At 47.7% G+C, this 22,719-nt stretch overlaps 1 protein-coding gene across 5 annotated transcripts in view; it reads right to left on the bottom strand.

Moving 5' to 3' along the window:
- PDZD2 (PDZ domain containing 2) overlaps positions 1-22,719 on the bottom strand; it is a 355,674-nt gene that overhangs the window by 239,856 nt on the left and 93,099 nt on the right. Inside the window, exon 1 of one of the 5 annotated variants that reach the window (XM_059173720.1) lies at positions 2,911-3,048. The exons of the other annotated variants lie outside the window; for them this stretch is intronic. The gene's annotated coding sequence lies outside the window, so the exon portion shown is untranslated. Of the gene's footprint in view, positions 1-2,910; positions 3,049-22,719 lie in introns of those variants that run through there. 5 annotated transcript variants of the gene reach the window in all.

Raw genomic sequence — 22,719 nt, 5'->3', positions numbered from 1 at the left:
GTTCTAGCATTTTCCTGGACTTTGGAGCTGAGTTAGCAAGACAAAGAGGGAGTTGCTAGCCTCATGTAGAAGCATATAGGCAACACATGGAAGTTTTAAACTGCAGAAGAGATGGGCCAAATTGCTTTATCAGATTTTGAATATCTGCCAAGACAAAGGGAGGAAGGGGGGCCCTGGGGTGGTTTTACATTCACGTGCTTATAACCACAGTTCAGCTCTTCCAGAAGACAAGAAGAAATATATCCTACTGAATAAAAGCTCTTCGGAACAGCAGGAAAAAAAACTCCCAAACACACAAGATTTCAAGAAGGGGGAAGCAACTTGCCGGGGCGGGGGGTGGGTGGTGGTGGTGATACAAGAGGAAATCCGGTGTTTCCACTGAGGCCCCACAGACTCTCCAGTTTGGCAAGGGCCTAACCTGTGTAGAGACCAGCCTCCACTCCCTCCCTTCCAGTGGCTTCCAGGAGTCAGGGCTGGAGCAGTTGGTGCAGAGGCAGTATTCTCAGAGGAAACCAAAAGATCATGGAGCACAGCCCACCCTCCTCTTTGAGCACCCCCTTTCCCCGGGCCTCACTTTGGGAAAGGACTCAGCTGTTGGTCATGAGAAGCAAGTCAAAGTCAAAGGAGTGAGAGAAAAGAGAATCCTCACTTGTCCTCTTCCAGGCAGGAGACCAGAACCAAGGAGAAGGAAGGCTCGAAGGAGTGTGATAGACCAGTGCCCACATTCTCCACGGACCCCCTGTGCCATCTTGGCTGTTAAAAGGGGTAGGAGAGAAACGAAGTAGAGAGAAAAGAAGACAAGAGATGGCTGAAATTGAAAGGAACTAGCCTGGAAATCATCAAATGGAGGTTCTACCTGGGCACTGCTGGGATGACCTTGAGAGAGGAGAAGAAAGGACAAGGATAAACGCACGGTCTCCTAACATCCTGCTGTTGCCATGTCAACATCACCGTGTGGGGGCAGGTGCAAAAATAGAAGATGTGGCCAGAGAAGGCCACCAGTAGGCCAGGCAGATGCCACAAGGTCACCCTGATCTTGTTCAACTTCCCTCATTCACGTCTTCTGGCTTCCAGACTCAGAAACATGAGTTCGGTCTGCACATTGAAAGAATGTCTGCCTCTCGGGTGTAAATAAATAGTTACCAGTGAGAGAATTAATTCATTAATTTTCAACTGGAAATGCAATTATGATGCGGGCAGGGTACTGGCATTGACCTGCTCAATGCCTGCTTTCCCTGTGGATAGGATGCCGAGGAAGGCAAGCTTCAGAACAAGGAGAAGCAGGGGGCACACGAGGGCCCCAGCTGGCCCCCCTCTTGCTCTCCATCCCAGCCGGGGCTCTGCAGAGGAAACCTGTTCGCTTAGCTGAGACTCCCCTACACGAGACAGCACTGGAAGAGGTATCCTTAACTTCAGCTCCTGGAGGTCTTCTTTTCTGTTCTCTGCGTTAACTCTCCTTCTCTTGTCCCTTTCTCCAAACTGTATACTGTAACTTCAGCAAGTGTTGATTCTTATTCTCTGAACGACGGGCCTAATCACATTTTGGTCCATTCTCTCTAAGATTACTATGATTCGAGTTTTGGATTCTATGTTTTTGCAGAAAGTTTCTTAACTTGGGTATTCGACGGCGTACGATCTGTGTACTAGCTTCATTCTCCACATATCAACTTGTCTTCTTTGTTTCTAAGTTCAGGGCTGTGGGGATGATCTTGCCGTTGTCCTGGAGTACCAATGACACCTTCCAGATTTAACAAAACCACAGGAGACCAAAGAGTGGTCACGAAGCAGGCACTCGGCAGCATGGCTTTGATGCATGGTTCCAGAGTGTGCTCAGAACGGTGTGTGGGAGCTTGTGGGAGGCGAGGATGGGAGGGACAGAGCTGAAATCACAAAGGAAAAGCCGAGGGGAGTTGATGTTCTTCTTACCACTCCTGACCTGGAGCCCTGCTGAGGAGCCTTATGCTGCTGGAATTCCAGAAAGCTCTAGCACTTCCCAGAGCCCCACGGCCCTGTGGCAGCATCCCTGCTACACAGATGGGGGAACAGATTGAGAGGGGACCTGCGATTCAGTGGAGAGTCAGAGCACTAGGCGTCCATGACGTCACTCGGCAAAAACTCACTTCAGCTTGGAAGCAGGTTCTCGGCCATTAAGGCAGAGCCTGTTGCTAGGGAAATAGGAAATTGGAATTTTTCAAAAAAGACTCTATAGTTCTCTGTATTGGGGAAAATGTAGGCACTGGAGCATGTCTAAATGGGGGAAACTAGACAGTTGGATCCATTATGGGTTTAAAGCTTTAGGACAGCAATCTGGTCTTTACACAGCTAGGCCTGCTGAGTAGATGATGTGGGCAATATCCTGAAGATCTGGGAAATTACCAAGATTAGCAAAATGGCCATTACCTGCCACCCACCAAGTTCCACTGAAGCATTTCCAACAGGCTTTAAGCACCCTGGTCAGATGACTGCGGGTCTGGGATGGTTCCTCCGCAAAGGAACATGTGCCAAGTTGGACTGTAAAGGAATCCTGTGAAAATCACTAGACCTGTTCTCAACCTGAGATCGCAAGTCTCTCTGCCCGAGGGGGTGATTAAAAACTTGGCCTACTTCCCCGGGCAGATGTTCTCGCCCCCTGCGTGGCGGGCTCCCGACCTGGCCCTGCTCTCTCCTGCCCTGTCTTGCCATGACCCTCCCTTCCCACTGTTCTCCAAGACTTGCCATTACACCTTCCACCCAAGTCTTTCCCACGGGTCTCAAGACCCGAAGAGAAACAGAAAGAAAGACGCCTGGGCTTCTGGGGTTCCTGGGTTGCACTAGATAAACACTGGATTCCTCAGGGAGGAGTCATTCATTCATTCACTCCTTCATTCAACAAATATTTACTGAACGCAGTAAATAAATTGACATCCTCACCCTCAGGAACTTTAAAGCTGAAGCAGTCTTCCCAGGCTGGGTTCAGCCTCAGGATCCCTGGAGGCCGTGGGGGCATTCAGGTATCTTCACTGATAACAAGTGTCTCAGGTTCCTCCATTGGGACCCAGCTTCTCTGATGACAGAATTGATTGGGTAGAACGAGAGGTGTTGGCTACTCAGTGACTCAGAATGGAGACCAAGGGAACAAAATCAGCTCTAAGCTCCTGATGCTTCAGGAGGCCCCTCATTTCCCACCCAGGTAGGGGTGTTTGATTTAGCCAATAAGAATATATAGTGCTCGGTTAAATATAAGTGTCAGATAAACAATGAGTAATGTTTTAGTATATCTCGACTTTTGTAGGATGTTGTAGTACATGTATGTCGCATGCAATATTTGGGACTATTATGTTGAAACTGTATTCATTGTTTATCTGATCTTCAAACTTAACTAGGTGTTGTGTATTTTGTATGTGGTAACCTTACATCTACCCCATCCCAAAATGAAGCTCTTAGAGCCTTTGACCTGCATGCCCCGTCTGCCATTTGTGAAGTAATCCCACCCAGCACCTGTGTTCCTGCCTCGACAAGCCTTTCACTTCCTCCTGGATGCAAATACCACCCATGGGCCACGGCCGCCCACACCATGCAGGCAGAGAGTGAATGAGTCAGCCCTGGGACCAGAGCTCACCACCCCACTCGGAGGAGCTTCTCTTCCTGGCTCCCTGCCATCTCAGCCTCTGGTCTCATGGGCCCAAATCTGCTACTCCCAACCCAGTTCCCTTCCTTGAATGCCCCTGCTTGCCTGGACTCTGTGAATCCTGGCCCTCTCTCACCAGCTGACCTCTTGTCCCACACAATACAACTAAAGGATGTCATAAGGATGAACAGAGACAAGGAACAGAAAACTGTTCGATCTAAATTCAAGGAGTACTCTACCAGTGACTGTCAAAGTATGATCCTAGAGCCACAGCCTCCTGGGGTTTACAATCACAGCTGCTCTGATTTCATCAGTCATATTTGCTTCTTTTTCTGGGTAAAATTTTATTTGAATAGCATAGCTCAAAACAGTTTGAAAATCACCAGTGTGTGTATATATATACAACCAATTCTATGGCTTATTTTGAGTTATAAAGGGAACTGTGAACTGTCTGCAGAGCATCTATTCCCTCTTTTTCACCCCCTAGCACAATTCTGATTTTTGCTCAGAGATTCATCCATCTTTCCCTGGGCAGTAGGTTCTCAGCTCTGAAGATGGGCTGATCAATGGTAACATCCTTCCCTTGCCAGCAGTGGCTTCGAGAATGGGCAGGTGACCCAACACAGCTCAAGGTCATGAGGTAAATAAAGCCTTCTAGGGGTCTTTCTGAAAACCTTTCCTCACTCCTAAGAGAAAGTGCCCAGACGCAATGGTCTCTCTTCTTTCCTCTAGGTGTCTTCAGAGCTGAGTCCAATGTCCAGAATTGCCCTCTTGATACCAGCCTAAGATGAAGCTTAATGTTGAGGATGGCACATTGAGAAGGAAAATGAAGTTGACATCTTGATGACATTGTGGATACCCTGAATACCCTTTCTATGGATGCCTGTTTGGGTTGGATTTCTGTTACTGCCATCCAGAAAACAACCTGTTAGAGATGTGGCTCTGTGCTTAGGGCTTCGAGTAAAAGGGAATGTCAAAGACAGACATGCTGATGTAAGCGTTGGAGATTTGCTGCAGTAAACGTGAATGTACCTGCCTCTATTTCTATTCCAGAAGGCAGAAATGTGTGCGTTCTTATTTCTCAGCACAGGAGAACTGAACTAGCTTTCCCTTTCCTATGAGTCTGAGTAAAAACAGGTCTAGTTTAATGTTTGTTGACAAAGTGTTGAAAATAAATGTACTCCTCCCTCTGACAAAATCTCCCTGTTTAAGCAGCCTCAGAAACCCAAGAAACAGCACATGGTGTTTGAACTACCTTATGCATTTTTGAGGGGAGCACAGGCCGAGGTGGAGGTAGAGGCCAGAGTCCCTCAGACACCTTGAAGGTGCAGAATCCTTCAGCCCATGGGCAGAGCCTGGGCCAGCTCCTCCCCTCTCCACCTTCGGGTGCTTGCATTTCCTGCCACCTTCCCCTCCAGGGAGGGTTGAGCTAACCCCCTGGCTTTGAGGGCAGACTTCCTGCTCTGGAAACTTTCTACACATGCTCGCTTCTCCTTTTGCAAACATTTCCATAAACCTATAAATCAACTTTTCAGAAGAGAGTTGGAGGCCGGACTCTGGGCTGTTGACTCTGAAAAAGTGAGCTTGCTTCTCAGGGATTCTAAATGGTACAGTAGAGCCACAAGAAACTCACAATATCTTCAATCTACCAGCAAAGACATGACTAAAGTAGTGGATGGCTCCAAGCCAGGGGCTCTAATTTCAGGATGTCAAGACCGAAACAGAGTGAAGGGTGAAAAGAAAATATAATAGGGATTAATCATGGACACTAATAAAAACAAACACGTGAAACTGGCAAGAGGATGAAAACAGACATACCAAATCAAGGCCAGTTCATTCCCTAAATATTTATTGAGTCCTACCACCCCGTGCCAGGCGTTACCACGAGCTGCTAAAAATACAAACTGAATAAGTTCTCTTTTTGCCCTCTAGACATTCCCAGTTTTCCTAAGGAAAGACATTTAAATAAGATAAATCTCAAGGAATGAAAGAATTCACGACGTGGGACGTGGGACTTGCATAAGGTGGAAGTCATTTATACAAGTCAATTTATATGGAATTCTCAGAGCAAACATGTAGGTCATGTTTTCATGCAACAGGCAAAAGGGGTGGTGTGGAGGGTGCGCCAGGGTGCTGGGTGGTGGGTGGGGGAGAGAGATTAATGTGAAGGTTGGGACAGATGACTGCTCTTCCCTCCTGAACCCTTCCTTCCCAATCCGCTGGCCTTCCTCATGGAGGCAACAGGTTTTGGTTGGTGGCGGTTTTATTTATTTAATAGTTTAAGTGAGGGGATGGTATAACCAGATAGGTGATTTCATTTTAGAAAAGTATCAACATGGGAAAATGCTCACATAACAGGAGAGGAAGTAGGTCACGAAGTAGTTTCGATTGCATGTCAATTGGGTTAAAGAATGAAAACAATCTCTCTGAAGGGCAGTCACGAAAACGATCGTTGTTTTCATCTCCTGGAAGTAAATCTGTGTGGTCTTTCACCTCTAAATTTCTGGATTTCTAAATGTTTATGAACACACTTTGCTGATTCAAAAAATAGTATGCATGTGTGGATACATGTGTGCGCATGTGCGTGTAAGGATCCGGATGGGATGTCTACAGATTGTGTGAGACTAGACAGCAAGGAGACCAGATGGGAGACCATCCTCATAGCTCAGGCGTGATATCATGACCACCTGGACCAGAGCAGTGGGAATGGGGCAGCTTCTTGGGCCATTTCAGAGGCTGAGTGGACAAGTCTAGACCCCATGCGAATTGGCTGGTAGGCCAGGGAATGGAGAAGAACAGGAGTCAAAGATGACTCCAGGGATTGGTGAGGCCTGGGGGCTTCCCCAACAGAGGGGCCATTTATTCACACTGGTTCTGTCCTTTGCCTCACACTCCAGGCATCCGAATACGGCCTTCTTGTCAGAGACCCAAAGTAGACTTCTTGCTTTTCTCTGGTCACACTGGCTATGCAAGTAGAGGGAAAAGCCAGCTCCTTCCTTCTTACTATGGCAATGGACTGTCCCTCCCCCACGGTCACCCACAGCACCCTGCTATCCATGCCTATGAAGTCTTAGAGGAAACTCCCTGTCTTAACTTCCTGGGCCTGAGAAAGCCAGGTGTGTTATCAAAAGCTCACGCAGCTCAGCCTCTTTTAGGGCAATTCAAACTCCAGTGTGGGAGAATCTTGGCAACAGCTACTTTTCCATCCAGTGACTTTTTTTTTTTTTTAAAGATTTTATTTATTTATTTGACAGAAAGAGAGAGACCACAAGTAGGCAGAGAGGCAGGCAGAGAGAGGGGGAAGCAGGCTCCCTGCTGAGCAGAGAGCCTGATGAGGGACTCGATCCCAAGACCCTGAGATCATGACCCAAGCTGAAGGCAGAGGCTTTAACCCATTGAGCCACCCAGGCGCCCTCCATCCAGTGACTCTTACTGCAGATGTGATAGTCCACCAGCTTAGGGAGGCCAAGCTTATCTGGGAGCCAAGGAGAGAACACACACACACACACACACACATACACACACACACACACACAGCTGTTCTGTGCGTGCAGCTCTCCACTCCCCCTTCCCCTTGCAATTTCCCAAAGCTCCTGTTCAACAAGGAAAATGTGGATCTGATTAGGAGGTCTTATGATGGCCGAACACTTGCCACCCCATTCTCATCTGACAGACAGGAGGGGTCCAGTTTCCATCAGAAAATCCAGGGGAATTGAGTGAAAACTACACAACTGAGCTGGCTGGACCAAGGAGAAGGAGCGGCAAAGGAGAAAATTGCCTCTATTAAGTCAAATCTGTCCGGGGATAATGGACTGTAGAATCAGTTCCAGGCTACCACACTCTCTTTTGCTTGATCACTTTAAATTGTCATCCCCCCCACCCCGCCCCAGCTACATTTCTATTCCTGCCACCTAATCGAGTGTGGGTCTACTTGCCACTGTGTAAAGGCCACAAGGAGCAGGCAAATTCTAACTAGAGGGCAGCACTTAGAATCAGTGGACGAGGCCATGACTCCATGTTTCAAAAGGAAAATGATTTTGATTCGGAAAGTGATGTGATAAAGACAACTTTCAAAAGTTTAGGCATAAAGACCTTTGCACTATATTGTGATTGAGAAAGGCTAATCAGAAAACAAAACCTGGTGGTGGGCTGGAGTTGAATCTTGCTGGTTCCCAAAAGCTGACTGTTCTCCATTTTCCAGAAGCTCATGAGCTGGCTGACAACAGGTTGGTAATTTGAAATCAGCCACAGAGGGAGTATTTACACCAAGGAAATTGGCAAATGCTACAAATCAGGTCAGCCTCTCCCCTAGCCATTGGTTAAACATTCACAGGACTCTGCTGAGTGTGATCCTCTTCTCGTGCAAAGCCCTATATACACACTGATGTGTGGTGTGTGTGTGTGTGTGTGTGTGTAAATTAAGAGGTAAAGTAATTAAACATTAACTGTTTTAATTCTAGCTAATGAGACTAACATAATATTTTATATCTTCTTTTACTTTATATATTTTTTTCTACAGTGAATGCATATTCTTTGTATAATGACCAATGTTCTGGCAAAGGGAGCAGTTCCTTTCCCTTCCGAGCTCTCTGACTCACCCTTTTCCTCTCCTTCCTCTTCTTTTATCCCCTCTCTTCCTGGCCTCACAGGTTTTTATTCTCTTCCTAGGCTGGTGCTGAAATCCCAAACGACTCACCTACCAGAGGCAGGCAGAACGCCAGGTAATGAGAACAGGTGAGCTGACTCTGGGCTCCAGGTGCACAGAGCCCAAACTCTGCCCACGTCAGGCTCAACTGTGGGGGTGACTTGGCTTTTGGACCTTTGTCCTGGGCACAAAGCTGTTATTGGTAAATTAACAAAGGAGCGACGGCCAGCTGACGACAGCAGGAATCTCAGCCCGGGTGACCCCGGGCTCTGCGGATGGAGCAATGCCATTTCCCCAAGGATTCATCTCAGCTTTCACCAGCTACATACTGGCCACTCCTATTCTCTGTAAGGCGGGTGACCACTTAACACTTTCATATCTAACACCTCATCGTATCCTTGCCAGAGTTGGGTGTTCTCCGTATTTAACGGACATAAACCCAGGTACGGAGAGCCCATGGGATTTACCGGAAATCACACAGCCAAGAGCAGAGCTGGGGCAGCAATACAGGATTGATACTGATACTCACGTGTTTTCCCCCTCAACTATATAGAGTGCTTCACAAGACCCTGGATTTTGGACTGTGTAGTTTGAATGAAATGAGCTCCCATTTCCTCATGATTCAAGAAATCCAAGACAACCTTTCAAGTAAAGGGAAAGGGGATGCTCACTCCATTTTGACTTGGTTTTGGAACCAGTTTATGGTCTCCGCAAGAAGGTTAAGAGTCCGCCATGTTCTTTCCTACTCCCTGTATGAGAAGAGACTTTTGAGTCTGAGCTGAACGTCGGCATTATTGCTGGTGTCACTTTTCCACCCTTTTACCTCCTAATCCCATAGACTGTGAATCTCAAAGACCCACTGGATGCCTCCATATTCCCTTGCCTCACAGGAAGATGAGGGCTGGCACGGGAAGGGCTGTCTCACAACCCACGAGGTCTCCTCCAGCAGCCAGTGGACGATGCGTCCCCAGCACAGTCCAGCTCTGGTCTCCACAGAGCCTCTTGGCTCTGGTAACTCACCTGGCCTGCAGAAACTTCTGGTCAGCCTACAATTGACACAGAGGTCTGACCCTGTGCAGATGGGACCCTTCTAAAAACAAGAGGGACAGCCCTCCAGGCACAAGTGCCCAGGAAAGCATGAGCAGCTTTAGAAAAAAGGCAGCACTGATTCCAAAGTTCTGTTGACCAACTTTCTGAGCTAGACAGGATTTTAAAATCTATCCAGTCCAGTATTGTTTAATGCTGTTCCTGGCAGGTCAAGGAACCACCTTGATATACAAGACAGGAACCAAGTAGTTGGGCTCAGGTGCCTGATCCTGTTCCTCCCTTCAGTGCCAACTGGAGCATACCCACCTTCATCTGATTTACACACTGGGCTTTTTCTTACTGCACTCTTGTTTTAAGAAAGAGTTCTGGTGCCTAAAAATAATAAGTTTGAAAGTTACTCACCTAATCGAACCATGTTAAAGGGTTGAAACTGAGGTCCAGGGAGGCAAAGTTCAGGCAGAAGTGAGTGGAGGAGTCATAACTTCCTATTACACTCATACCCGCTCTTACTTCAACCATCCTTTGCCTTGGCAGGCCGTTGACCTTGGCCTCATGAAGCACTCCTATCTTTTTGGTCTACCACAGCCCTACTCTTGCCGGTGGGGAAATGATCTAATAGTTTTCAATTTTGGATGTGTACTCACCTCCTTGTTGACTTAGATTTCCGGTCCAGGGACCTTAGCCAATCCAGCAGCAGACCTGACAGACCCTGTCTTACCTCTCTAGCCTCTGCCTCCCCATACAGTGCAAATCTGCATCAACTTTGGTGGTCCTGGAAACTGCCAGAACACCCGCATCAACCTGGGACGTAACAGACTACAATAAACTCAGTGCCCTGTGCACAGTCTGCTCTGACTCAGTCACTAAAGATGCCAATGACAAACTCAGGGATGACAAGACAGTTCCACACAAGATAAGCCCCCAAATGCATTGTGGCATCCACACAGAGACTGACACCCTCTCACCCCAGAGTTCCGGAGAGTGACAGCACTAGTAAGATAGTCACAGGCAATCTCTACATCACTCTCTACTTTCTCTTTTGTTGAATACAGAGTGGCAGAACTTCATCTATTTGTCACAGAGCTTCCCAACTTAGGAACGGCAAACCCATTAGATTCAAAGCTCATCCCCAAGCTGTTCCAGGTCATGCTTGTCCGCCCCACTCAAGAATTCTTCCCTTTACAAACTGTGTCACTGCGGCACTTCCTTCAACAGCAAGCTTTTCCTAAGGATTCAACCACATGCTCTTCTTGACAAAACAAAACCAAAACAAAAAAAACAAAAACAAAATGCAAATTTTCAAGACTGTAACTCCTGCAAAACAGGAGGTGTACTTAAAAAATGAAAACTGGGAGCGCCTGGGTGGCTCAGTGGGTTAAAGCCTCTGCCCTAGGCTCAGGTCATGATCCCAGGGTCCTGGCTTCGGGTTCCGCAACGGGCTCTCTGCTCAGCGGGGAGCCTACTTCCCTTCCTCTCTCTCTGCCTGCCTCTCTGCCTACTTGTGATCTCTGTCTGTCAAGTAAATAAATAAATAAAATCTTTTTAAAAAATGAAAACTGTAGGTGAAAGAACGATAAAGACAGAAGACAGGACCCAGAGCTGAGGCCACTCACAGCATACCTGACTTCTTTCCTAACACTGAGAATCTATGAAAACAAGCTTCGGCAGAGAGACTGCCGTGGTTTTGTACTTATCCCAGAAAGCGTTGCTCTGAATGCAAGTGTGTAGAGCTCTCCAAGCCGCTAGGCTCGGGTTTTTATCAGGCTATTCTGGGGTGACCGCTGCTATTAGCACCTCTTTCAAGGAATCTAACCTGGTCCAAAAAAAACCAAAAAAACCAAAAAAAAAAAAAAAAAAACCCAAACCCTCCCAAAGCCCTAAAGACCAAAGAAGTTAGTGTCTCCCCTGGGCCTGTGGAATGTTCTAGCCCTATTTACAATTCCTAACCCGAGTGCCCTCGGATTACCTGAGACAGCAGCTACTCAGGCTCAGTTCCCCCACCCCAGAGAAACCCCTAAATACTCTCTTCTCACCCAAATGCCTGTGGCTCAGCTGCAGAGGAACCCCTCAGAGGTGCCGAGGCTCACTGAGCGGGGGTGGGGTGCGATCTGCAAACCCCAGGGAGACCCAAGAATGCGGGGATGGTGTGTGACCCAGAGCCTCCGACACAGTCGGCTCAGCTTAAGAAGCTGTGATAAAACTAAATTATCTGACAATTTCTTCTTCATCCTATTTCCTTTTTCTTCCACAAACACAACAGGCTCCAAATGTGACCTACTTTCTCTTTCTTGGTGATTATGCAGAACTCACAAAGCTTTTCCCTGAGCCTGACTAATATTTTCAGTGACATGCTTTTCATCTTTTGGAAACGAAGAGTCCACGTGGGCCTGCCAGAACACATACGTCCTGGTGAAATGACCTACGAGGACAGATGAGTTACAGAGACTTTGCGGGGGCGGGGTGTCTTGTAAGAGACCCTCACTGAGCGCAAGAATTGAAACAACAAAATCCAGATCTGGCCCCTTGAAAGCCGTTAGCGTGTCGTCTGAAAATTTTCATCAGCAAAATCAAGATGTTAGTGATGAGCTATGTGACTCCCAAGTTCCTCATCACCACCCTTGACCTGGGACAGTGGGCTCTGGCCTAGGCCAGGAAAACCGCCACACTCCCAAACCCACTCAGGCCCAACCAAACTCTGCATTTTGCATTAAAAATTAATTGGCGTCTTCTGATTCTTCCGTGAATCAGAATGCAACAGGGTTTTAAAATATCAGGGAGAACAATTTAAAAATAAACCCAAGCACCCAGCTTGGGTGGAAACCTGGCTCTATTACTCAAAATTAAGTTGATATTGATTTTCCCCTGCTATTGTCACCTGGGAGGCCATACACGTTTTAATGTCTGACCCACCGTCCTTTTTTGATGTCAAAACTCCAAATTACAGTTGGTGGCTGGAGACATTTGCTTGGTGACCTTAGAAATACCGCTGCCGGCCCAAACTCTGGCCCTTGGATTCCGATCCAAAGCTTCCCTTCTATCCTCAGTGAGGTGAAACGGAGCCTACTAAATGTTTACTAAATAAATTGTTCAAAATAGAAACAGACCTGCAGCCCCAGGATCCTACTGTGTGTGCTTCTCCCCAGGTTAGTTCAGCTTCATGCTGCATTCAGGCTGTGTGGTCAGCACCGACTCAAACACCAGCCGTACAAGCCTGAGGAGCCTGGAAAATCGGTGTTTCACAGGGGGCCCCACCAGTCGCTCCAGCCGTCAGCATTCTGAGCATCGCCTTGGCACAGACGTAATTTCATCTCCACTACAGCTCTAATTCATTCATTCATTCATTCATTCATTCACAGTATTTACTGTGCACGTCTGTGCACAGTAGCACTGTGCTCAGGCCATACAAAGGTGAACAAAATGGGCATCGTGCCTACCTTTAGAGATTTCATGAGGGTGATGACCAGGCTCAGGATTACAAGTGTTAGGACAGGGAAAGCAGAGAGCGCTACCGGTTCTCCGTCTCTGTCTCTCCCGTCTCGCTGCACGCCTGCCCACGTGATCCCCGCAGCCCCCCCCCCCCCCCCCCACCTTGTCTCGGCTTAGCGCCGACACCGATCTCTAGCACAACGGCTCCATTTGGCCGGGGAGACTGGAGAGCCGCTCAGAAGCACACCCTCGGACTCTGCCTCCATTTATCCGCATCCCGGGTCCGGCACCGGCCACGCCCTCAGTTCTAACCGCCCGATCCTCCCCCATCTCACGCTGGTTCCCACCTTAGCATCTGAAAAACCAGCTCATGTCTCTTGCACTGGTGGCTGCATGTTGCAAGGGGCCCACCAGCCCATCCTTCACTTGGCCTTGGAGACTCTGGTGCCAGTTGTCGCCCTGAACCCCTGCGGGCTGCTACCGAACCCCTCTGACGTGAAAGCCTGCCTACCTCCCCTGTGGAGCAAGACCTAAGTCCAGGTCCTGGGTCCGCCCAGCTAGTGCTAGCCCCATCCTCCTGCCATTGTCTGGGCCAGGCCTCTAGCCGTGGTGAGAGCTTGGGAAGGGAGCACTGATCCCACAGGGGATAAAAAGGTAGGCTGGTAGGAAAGAAGCCATTCCAAAGGAGTAGATCTGGTCGTTCCCAATTTATTACTCTGCCTTTAAATATGTGATCAAAAAACATTTGGCAAGAATCTCTTTATTCAAAATTGCACAGAGTGAAAATGGCTGACTAGCAGTTGCCAGGAGGGGCCCGGATAAATGCCCTCAAGAAGGACGGATGCAGAACAAGCCAGGGAGCCAGCCGGGAGCCATGTGCTGGGGCTCAAGTGAGGTCACGCCCAGAAAGATAAGGGGCCACGGGGGGCCGCGGGGGGCTACGGAGCCAGCAGTCAAGCACTGCCCCACGGCCTGGCCCTCCCCCGACTGGCTTGTGGTGTAGCTGTGCGCGCCTTCTTCATCGTTGGGCCATCATCTCCTCATCATTAAAACTGCCGATGAGGTCTGAGACCTTTAAACAGTCCTCTGAGTTCACGTTGGGGGGCAGATCTCTCATGAAACTGGGTCCATTTCTTAGAAACTCCACCGGGCAGAAGAGGAACGAGCACATAGTATTGGGTCATCGTGCAGGAAAAATCACCGGAGACAGTGAAGACCTCTGACCTGAGGAACAGGTAGGGCAGGCGGCATTCTATGAGACAACATGCCCAGAGCCACCCTCCCGGGAAGGCTTTCCATCAGCAGACACATGGGACCACGGTTGTCTAGGACATACTCTTCTCAAAGGCATCATTCTTACTGAAGTCTCTGAGAAGTCCTGCTCTGTAGAAGTCTGCTTCAGGCTTAAAACAGAGCTTTTAAAACTTATTTGACCATGGAATGCTTTTTTTGTATATTTACTTACAAGCCCTCTTCAGATGTGGACATCTGCATTTCATAGTATGGGTGATGGTACTATAAAGGAAGTTGGGATTTAAAAAAAAAAAAAAAAGCCATAAAGAAGCATCCAATCTTAATTTACCATTTTGCAACCGCTCATGGCTGGATACATATTCAAAGCTATAGCTTGCCTGGGTCTTCTCTTTCTTACTCACCGACTCTCGGGTCACTACAAAGAAACAGTCCAGCTGGGCAGAGGGGTGACCTCGGTTTTTGCCAGCATTCCTTGTGGGGCCTCAGGACACACAGCACGCTGTCAGCAAACCAGCAAACCCAGGACTAAATCATGGTGATGTCTTCCCGCCTCAGGGACGAGCCTCTGCTCCGCTCCAAGACTGCTCGGGTACAGCTAATTGCTTTCCAACTCAGGCTACACAGCTTTCTCACATCCACTATTCCCCAGGGTCGTATTTTCTCTAACTGCATTTTTCAGGGAACAGGGCAGGAGGAAGAGGACAAAGAGAGAGCCGTGGTGGGCAGGAAATGGCTTTTTATCTTTATTATAACTTAAATCACCGTCTTCAAAATCCTTCACTTAAAACAATAAATAATCCTTGTCCCATTTTCGCTTTCAGGCATCAGTAAGGTGGAAGGCTGAAGCTCCAAACTCCAGGGGAGCGTGGCTCCTGCTGTTTCGGGGCTGGGGAAGAACATCTCCTGTGGGAGAACAGGAGTCATTTCCTGCCTCAGGCTCTGCTCTCTGGCCACCACGAGGAGCAGTGTAGATGCAGTGGACGGCAGGTGAGGCCCCTGGCCCTGGAGATCTGGGGCTCAGCCCCTACGATTCCCTCCTTGGACCCCCAGCCCCGCCATCTCCCTTTCTCAGGAGGCCTCTGCCGCGGCCCACTCCACGCGGAGCTTGTATCTTACGGCCAGAGGGCTGACTCCTTCTCTTTATTTCCAAATTCCTTGAAGACAGATTGCATGCTGCCAGCCACTTGTGACTCCGTCAGATGACCGGCTCCCCTGTGGCCGCTCTCACGCGCGCCTGGGTGGCAGGAGCCTCTGGCCTGGTTTCTGGATTTCTCACAAAGGGACTTCGTCCACACACCGTAGTTGAGCTGATGCCTCTGGGGGAGAGGAGGGGCTGGGGCTTCCTCTCCCTCCCTCCTGCCGACCTGCCTGCTTCTCCGGCTCCTTAAAGTGTCCAGGTTCCTAAGTTCAAATTATATTTCGGAAAACATGTCTCTAAGTTTCAAATGAAGAACCTGCCACGGTGGTCCCTTCGCTCTCTGTTCCTCCCCCGGGCTCGGAAACATGAGTCTCTCTTCGGTGTAGGTGGTGGTGGTTGTTCAGGGGCTGAGTTTCTTGATTCTTCTTGATCTGCTCCATGAAGACACCGCACAGCTGGTCGGGCAGAGCTTTGCGGCTGGAGCGGGCAGCCCGCTGGGGACTGGCCACAAGACCGGGGACTGCTTTCCTGAGGAAGAGCCTGACAGCCTGATGGCAGCGGGCCCGCTGGGGCTGTCGCCCCTGGCACGGAGGCGTCTGCAGGCAGGAGCCCGGGTCATGCTGGCGCTGGCCACTTTCACCCCCCCGACGAAGAGTGACAGAGGCCTCTTCTCAGAGGCCCTCAGTTTCCAAGACCACAGACATAGATGTCTCAGTCACTGCCCCCCTGAACCAGTAACTCTTACTCAAACGAAAAAGACATCTTTGATTTCTCATAACTCCCTAAAAATAAAATCACATACTTAATTATCTGCTCTACTGAGCTCCACCTTGATTTTTAGTCAAATTATTCCCAGTTTGCTCATTGTTGAGGGGAAGTGTGTGGTGGAGGGGCGGGGGAGGAGAGGTGGTTGAAAAATGCCTGCAAATGTCAGGTCAAGTTTAAACAGCTGACGGGACCCTCCAAGTGGGAAAGACGCTAGAGACAGTGGACTGGACTATCTCTCGACTTCAACACTCTGTTTAAGATCTCCTCCATCCTTATTTACTGTGTCTACCTAATGAGCTTTGATTTGTGGCCAGAGGTTGCACTCAGCCAGCTGTACTCAACAACCACCAGGACACATGGCTTCCATCGAAGTTGCCGCACAGCTGTGAACTGGTTCAAGTGTTGACTGGTCACACGAAAGGGAGGGAAAGTCACTCCTTCTGATGAGTGACTGAGCAGGAACACAGAGACCGTGTGAGGGCTAAGGTAGTGGTTTGAGTTTGGGAACCCAAACATGATGCATTTGGCTGAGGCTGTCTCTCTCCATCCATCACCATGGCGGTCATTGTCAGGCTGACATCACAGAGAGCTAGCTGGGTCTTTAAGACTACTGGAGGTCAGCCCACTGGGGTCAACCCCCGACCCTCAGAGAAGCACATGGCTGTGAAACTCTTACAACAAGAATGAGATATGGTCCAATAAATGTTGGTGAGGATGTGGAGAAACAGACTCGTACTTTGCTGGGGGCCAAGTAAAATGGTACAGCTGTTGTAGGAAAATTTGGCAATTCCTCAAGAACTTAAACACAGAATTATTGTATGATTCAGCAATTCCGAGGTCTATAACCCCTAAGTATATAACCCCCAAAGAACTGAAAACATGTGCGTAAACAGAATTTGTACATATGTGTCCACAGCAGCACTATTCACAACAGCCAAAAGGGAGAAACAATCCAAATGTCCATCAACTAATGAATGAATAAAAAAATCGGTATTATCCATACAGTGCAATATTATTCAACCATAAAAAGGAATGATGTACTCATACCTACTACAGTGTGGATGAATCCCAAAAACATAATGCGAAGTGAAAGAAGTCAGTTACAAAAGGCCATAAATTGTGTGATTCCACTGATAGGAAATATCCAGAATAGGCAAATCTCTATGGACAGAGAGCAAATTGGTGGTACTCAGGGGTTAGAAGGAGGGAGAAGAGGGAACGACAGCTCAAGGGGTATGGAGTTTCTTCTTGGAATGATGAAAAAACTCTGGAATTAGAGGTTGCACTCTGGAATTAGAGCCTGAGTGGCTCACCTGGTTAAGCATCTGCCTTTAGCTCCGGTCAGGATCTCAGGGTCCTGGGATGGAGCCCCACATTGGGCTCCCTGCTCAGCAGGGAGTCTGCTTCTTCTCTCTCTCTCCCTCTGCCTTTCCACCCCTCTCATGCTCTCTCTCTTGCTCACTGTCTCTCAAATAAATAAATACAATCTTTAAAGAAAAACAAAAGCTCTGGAATTAGAGTAGTGATGGTTGGGTTGCACAACATTATGAACGTACTTAATGCCGCTGAACTGTACACTTAAAAATGATTCAAATGGTAATTTTATGCCTTGTTGTATCTCACCACTTGCACATACTAAAGAATTAGTCTTGGTCAATTATGTGCCCGCCCTACATCCAGCCCCTGCCTTTGTCCCTGTGCCTGCTGCTGTTCACGTTTGACTGTTGCCCATGGCCCGTGCTTCTTGGACTCTATAGACCCAGACTATATAGTCTGGATGTCGCGCCAGTGATTTCCGAGTGCTGGGTTCCCAGTCTGGCCCTGGCCTCAGCACACCCATGTTAGGGTCTTCCACTCACATCTCATCCCAATGTACAACCAAGACAATGTGGTCATCACTTCAGCCTAATGTTACTGCTGCTCAGTCAATCTGGTTTTTAAATTTTATATCTAAGTATAGTCTATTTTTTTATTCTGCTCATGACTTAAAAAATTAAAAATCATCAAGTTGCATGACAGCTATCCAGAAGTTCTGTCTGAATATTAATGGGCCATGGCGTCCCACTGCAACTGCTCAGAACTCAGTTCATCTGTTGGTGCCATTAAAAATTTTGAATGAGTTAACAAATTTTGACCACCTCTAGGAAGTAAGAAAATGCACGTTAAGCCAGTATGCATAAATTAGTAGACTATTAATATTGAAGTAGAATTTTTCCTATAACATTTAATTGATTGGCATGAGATTCGGTCAGCAAAGGAAAATGGTCTTCAAGGCATTTTTGTACACAGAATCCCATCAGATACCTATTTTCAATCTAGATGTCCAGATTCCCAGAGATTCTGATCCAGAAAGTTTCTATAAGGTCTCTTTGGCTTTTACATCTGATTCTTTAGTGTCTGCTTCAAACTATCCCATTATAAATTCCAACTTGTCCACAAACTTAGCCCTCCAGCTTTCTCAGAGCTATGACTGCAGGATCTTTGTCCTGCTCCAAACTGTCCCTAGAGAGTGATCAGATAGGAGAATGTACCAGAGGCAGTCTTGAGCTCTTAGCTCTCTTGTTTTCCTCTCAGAGACATTTAAAGCCAACTTCAAAATAATATTTCCAACTATCTTCACGACTTCTCTAGATAGGCTCTCCCATATCTTCCAACTTAACATTTCTAAGACTACACCGAAATCTGGAATCTTAGAAATGCCTCCCCCTTTTTTCCAAGGATACCAGCATTCTTCTAATTATTCAGATTCTTGGTGTTGTCTTTACTTTCCTCTACTTTATCTCCCAGGCTCTATTTTTTGCTTTGGATCATCTCTCAGATACTTCTTTTTCTTTCTGCTCCCCATTTGGAAGAGTCCGACTTCTTCCCCAATTCAGTAGGCAGTTGCCAAGCTAAGATCCCAGACTAAAGCACTGCTGCTACTGTCATTTTCCCTTCTTGATTGTCTTTTTTTTTTTTTTAAGATTTTTATTTATTTATTTATTTGAGAGACAGAGATCACAAGTAGGCAGAGAGGCAGGCAGGGAGAGAGAGAGAGAGAGGAGGAAGCAGGGTCCCTGCAGAGCAGAGAGTCCGATGTGGGGCTCGATCCCAGGACCCTGGGATCATGACCTGAGCCGAAGGCAGAGGCTTTAACCCACTGAGCCACCCAGGCCCCCCCCCTCTTGATTGTCTTTCCTCATGGTTGCTACCCCATCTTTTCTCCCTAAATTAAGAATCTACACTACATTTCAGCTTTCCATCCTCCTATTCAGGACTTTCTGTAATTTGGCCCCACCTGACCACCCTAGAACTCCTAAACAGCACCACTCTACCATATTACCTCCTCCCCACTACTTCTTGCCCTACCAATGGAGCAGACACATTCCTACCTCAGAGTTTCTGCTCTACTGTTGGCTTCTGAAGTACCCTCCCTCCTTGCTCGACTCTATCATTCATTCAATCGATGTTATTGCTGCTACAGTGTGCTGGGAGTAAGTGCTTAGGATACAGGAGTGGACAAAACAAAGATCCACTGGGATCTCTTGGGACATTTAGATTCTATTATTCTATAATCCATACCCATTCCATTCACTGACATTCACTTCTAGCCCCACTTTCTCCAAAATGGCTTCATGATAACCCTAGGCATATCCATTCCACCCCCCCCCCAACTTTAAACTGCTTATAGCATTTACTGTTGGCATCATACTCCTGCCTCATAATCATATACTGCCTTGTACTGTTCTATGATTATTCCTTTAGGCTTATTTCAAGGAAACTCTTGATGTTGTTTCACACCAGGAACTGAGTTTGGTTTACTGCTATTCAAGCACCTAGCATGTTGCCTGCACATTTCCTAAGAATCATACTGAGTACATGCCAGAAGCTCAGTAAGTATGTTTTCATGCAATTGTACCTGAGTTCAACATAAAAGCCACCAACCCAATGGCTACCTTAGCCACTAAGGGCAACTCTCTTCTACTCTTGGTTGGTTTCCTGAGGGAGATGCCAAGAAACTCTCTCCTCACCATTCGCCCTGCCTCCCATGGGAGGTATTTTGAAAACACAGAGTCCTGAGGTTAAAAGAGACCATAAGCCATAAGCCATATCCCCTCTTGGAAATTTGTAATGCATTTACTCATTTTATTATCATTTTCTGTTTTTCAGTATTGGAATGAACAACAAAGACATAGCCCGTGTCTTCATCAAACCATACCTATTAACACTTCTGAGAAGTCCCTGGTACAGAGATTTTAGGTTTGTTTAACCATGTTTTCCCCAAACCATACTCATAACCCTCCACCCCTTTAAGAAGCACCTAACAACATTCCATGGACCACATGCTGGCCTTTGATGAGAGGGCCAGCAAATCAGGCTAAGCCAAAGTTTTAGGTGAAAGAAAAAGAACTGATCCTTTCATTCCATACTAGGAAACTTCACTCCCCCTCAAGCCTCCTCAAAGAACCCGATGTGTGTGCACTAACAGCTGTTCAAACTCATCCTTTAAAAAACACACTGTGGCTATGAGTAGGGTGGTCTCAATACACACTGATTCTCCGGCAGTGAGCTTATGCTCTTCCTTCCCAGGCACCCAGAAATAACAACAATGGAAATGATAGAGTAAGAAGGTGGGGGAGTGAGTGGGCACAGACAAAGAGAGGTGGAGGCTGATGATTAGAAGTGCTGGTATAAGAGGCTCACTGCTTGTGGGTTGAAAAAGTCTTGCTAATGGGGTTAGAATTAGAATTGGAGCAAAGCTAATGGCTCAGAGAGGCAGAGAACCTGTGGAGGAGGAGGAGGAGGAGGAGGAAGGAGTGGGGAACACAGTCGAGCAGGACCAGGAACATACTGTAACGAGGGAGAGAACTCTTCCTCCCTCCTGTAGGGAGGGAGAGGTGGGAGGCTGTTGGGAAGAGCAGAATTCTTTCCCTGACATTTTATTATTCTACCATTTTGCTTTAAAGGCAGAGACCATATGCTTTCCATAGTTCAGGAGGAGATGGGTAGATTCTAAAATGGACACAGTTACCCACCTGGGTAAGAAGATGGGGGCTATGTTCAGATGAGAGAGGGAAGGAGTGGGGAAAGGGAAAGAAGGTAGGTGGGGGCGAAAAAAGGAGAAGAGGGAAGGAGGGAGAAATGAAGACTTATCCAAGGCACATGTTGTAGAAAACTCAACATTACAGGGTTTAAGGTCCCTAAAGTCCCTGCCTACTTGAAGACGACAACAGATTATGGGATGGTATCTGGCAGACCTTTTCAGGGTCCACACCTGAGGAAAGTTAATCCGCCAGTGCCCATCACCCTCCCATCATGCCCCTCTTCCCCCTTTAGACCTCTGCAGCCAGGCACTATACAACCATACTGATGTCACCCTAGGCATGCTGCACCTCCAGCTCAGAGCCTGTGCCTACTCCTTCACAGTCGGTGTCGTGCATCTGCTGAGCTCTGCGGTGTCCCCTTACTCAGCACCTCCCTGGGCTGAAAGGGCAGCCTGACCCCAACTCCATCTCTATTGGGAAGAGTTTCAGGTGCTGCACTTCCTACAGTGGCTGAACATGGCTTAGGGTGGATGGCCTTCCAAGGTGTTGGAATTGTTCACTGAAAACAAAATTTGTTGAGCCCTTGCTAAGTGTCAGGTTCAGAGAAGATATAAAATCCAAAAGAGTTGAAGGTTCTGGTTCAAGATGGTGAGAGGTAGGAAGACCTTGAACTCATCTCCCACAGACACACCAGATCTACAGCTATTTCTATGAAACACTTTCCTGAAAACAAACCAACCAACCAACAAACACCCTAAAAATGGGCAGAGCAACAAGCCCTTCATACCAGGCAAACCACACAGGGAGGAAAGGCTGAAACATAGTCTTGCCATAAACCCCACTCCCAATGCAGTGACCCACAACTGGGAGGGAACTCAAAAGAGCCTCTCCTTGAGGAGCAAAGGGTTTGTAACCCACATTAATCACCCAAACATTTAAGACCAGTGCCTGAAAGACAAGCCCTCCCCCAGAATCTAGCTTTGAAGACCCCTGGGGCTCAGGCCCACAAGACCCATGGGCCTGTGGTGATCTGAGGAAAGGCTCCTTACAGGCGGGTGCCCAGACCCACCCACCCCGGGACTCTGTAAAAGCTGCCCTTTGAAAAGCATCCAGACTTTACATGAAAGAGACTCATTTCTTAATTTTAAAGCATTGGTCTGAGGGGTAGGGGCCTCCTGGGATCCTCTCCAGGAGCAGAAGCTGGTGGGCACCATCTTCCACACTCTCCCTCTGTCTTTCCAAAGCCAGCACGTGCTCTCTTCTCCAAACACCCCCTGCCCTTTCCCCCTTTTTCTTCTTTTTTTCTCCTTTTCTTTTCCTCTCTCTCTCTCTCTCTCTTTTTTTTTTTTTTTTTTGGTAAGTGCCATCTTTGCACTGGCCCTTGGCTGTACTTCAGAGCACCAGTATCTCCCAGAGCAGAGGTTCTACGTATGTCTGATGTCCCAGGTTTTATAAATGGGGACCCTGTTTTTGTGGCTGCCACCCAGAGGCTCCCCAGTTGCCTGGCTTTGGTGGCCAGAAGGTCTTGTGTTCCTGCATCCCAGGGGACTGACAATTGGTGAGACCATTCTGGGCTGGCTACCACCCCAGGACACTGTGCAGACTGAAGAACATGCTTAGTCTTTTTGAGAAAGAGGCCAGTTTGCTTGTCTAGGAGCTTGGCCTCAGGGGCAGGCTTCTTCTTCTTTTTTTTTTTTTTTCCTTTGTTTTTATTTTTTATTTTTTTTTAGGTTCTGGTTTGACACATTTATAAGGGCCCATAGCAGAGCCCTCAAGGAGCTAAGGCTGGTAAATGCAATCTACTTTACTC

The sequence above is a fragment of the Mustela lutreola genome, chromosome 5, assembly GCF_030435805.1.
Source record: "Mustela lutreola isolate mMusLut2 chromosome 5, mMusLut2.pri, whole genome shotgun sequence".
NCBI classification, from domain to species: Eukaryota; Metazoa; Chordata; class Mammalia; order Carnivora; family Mustelidae; genus Mustela; species Mustela lutreola.
The sequence above is the reverse complement of the archived record's forward strand: the minus strand, read 5'-3'. Positions and strand labels throughout refer to the sequence as shown.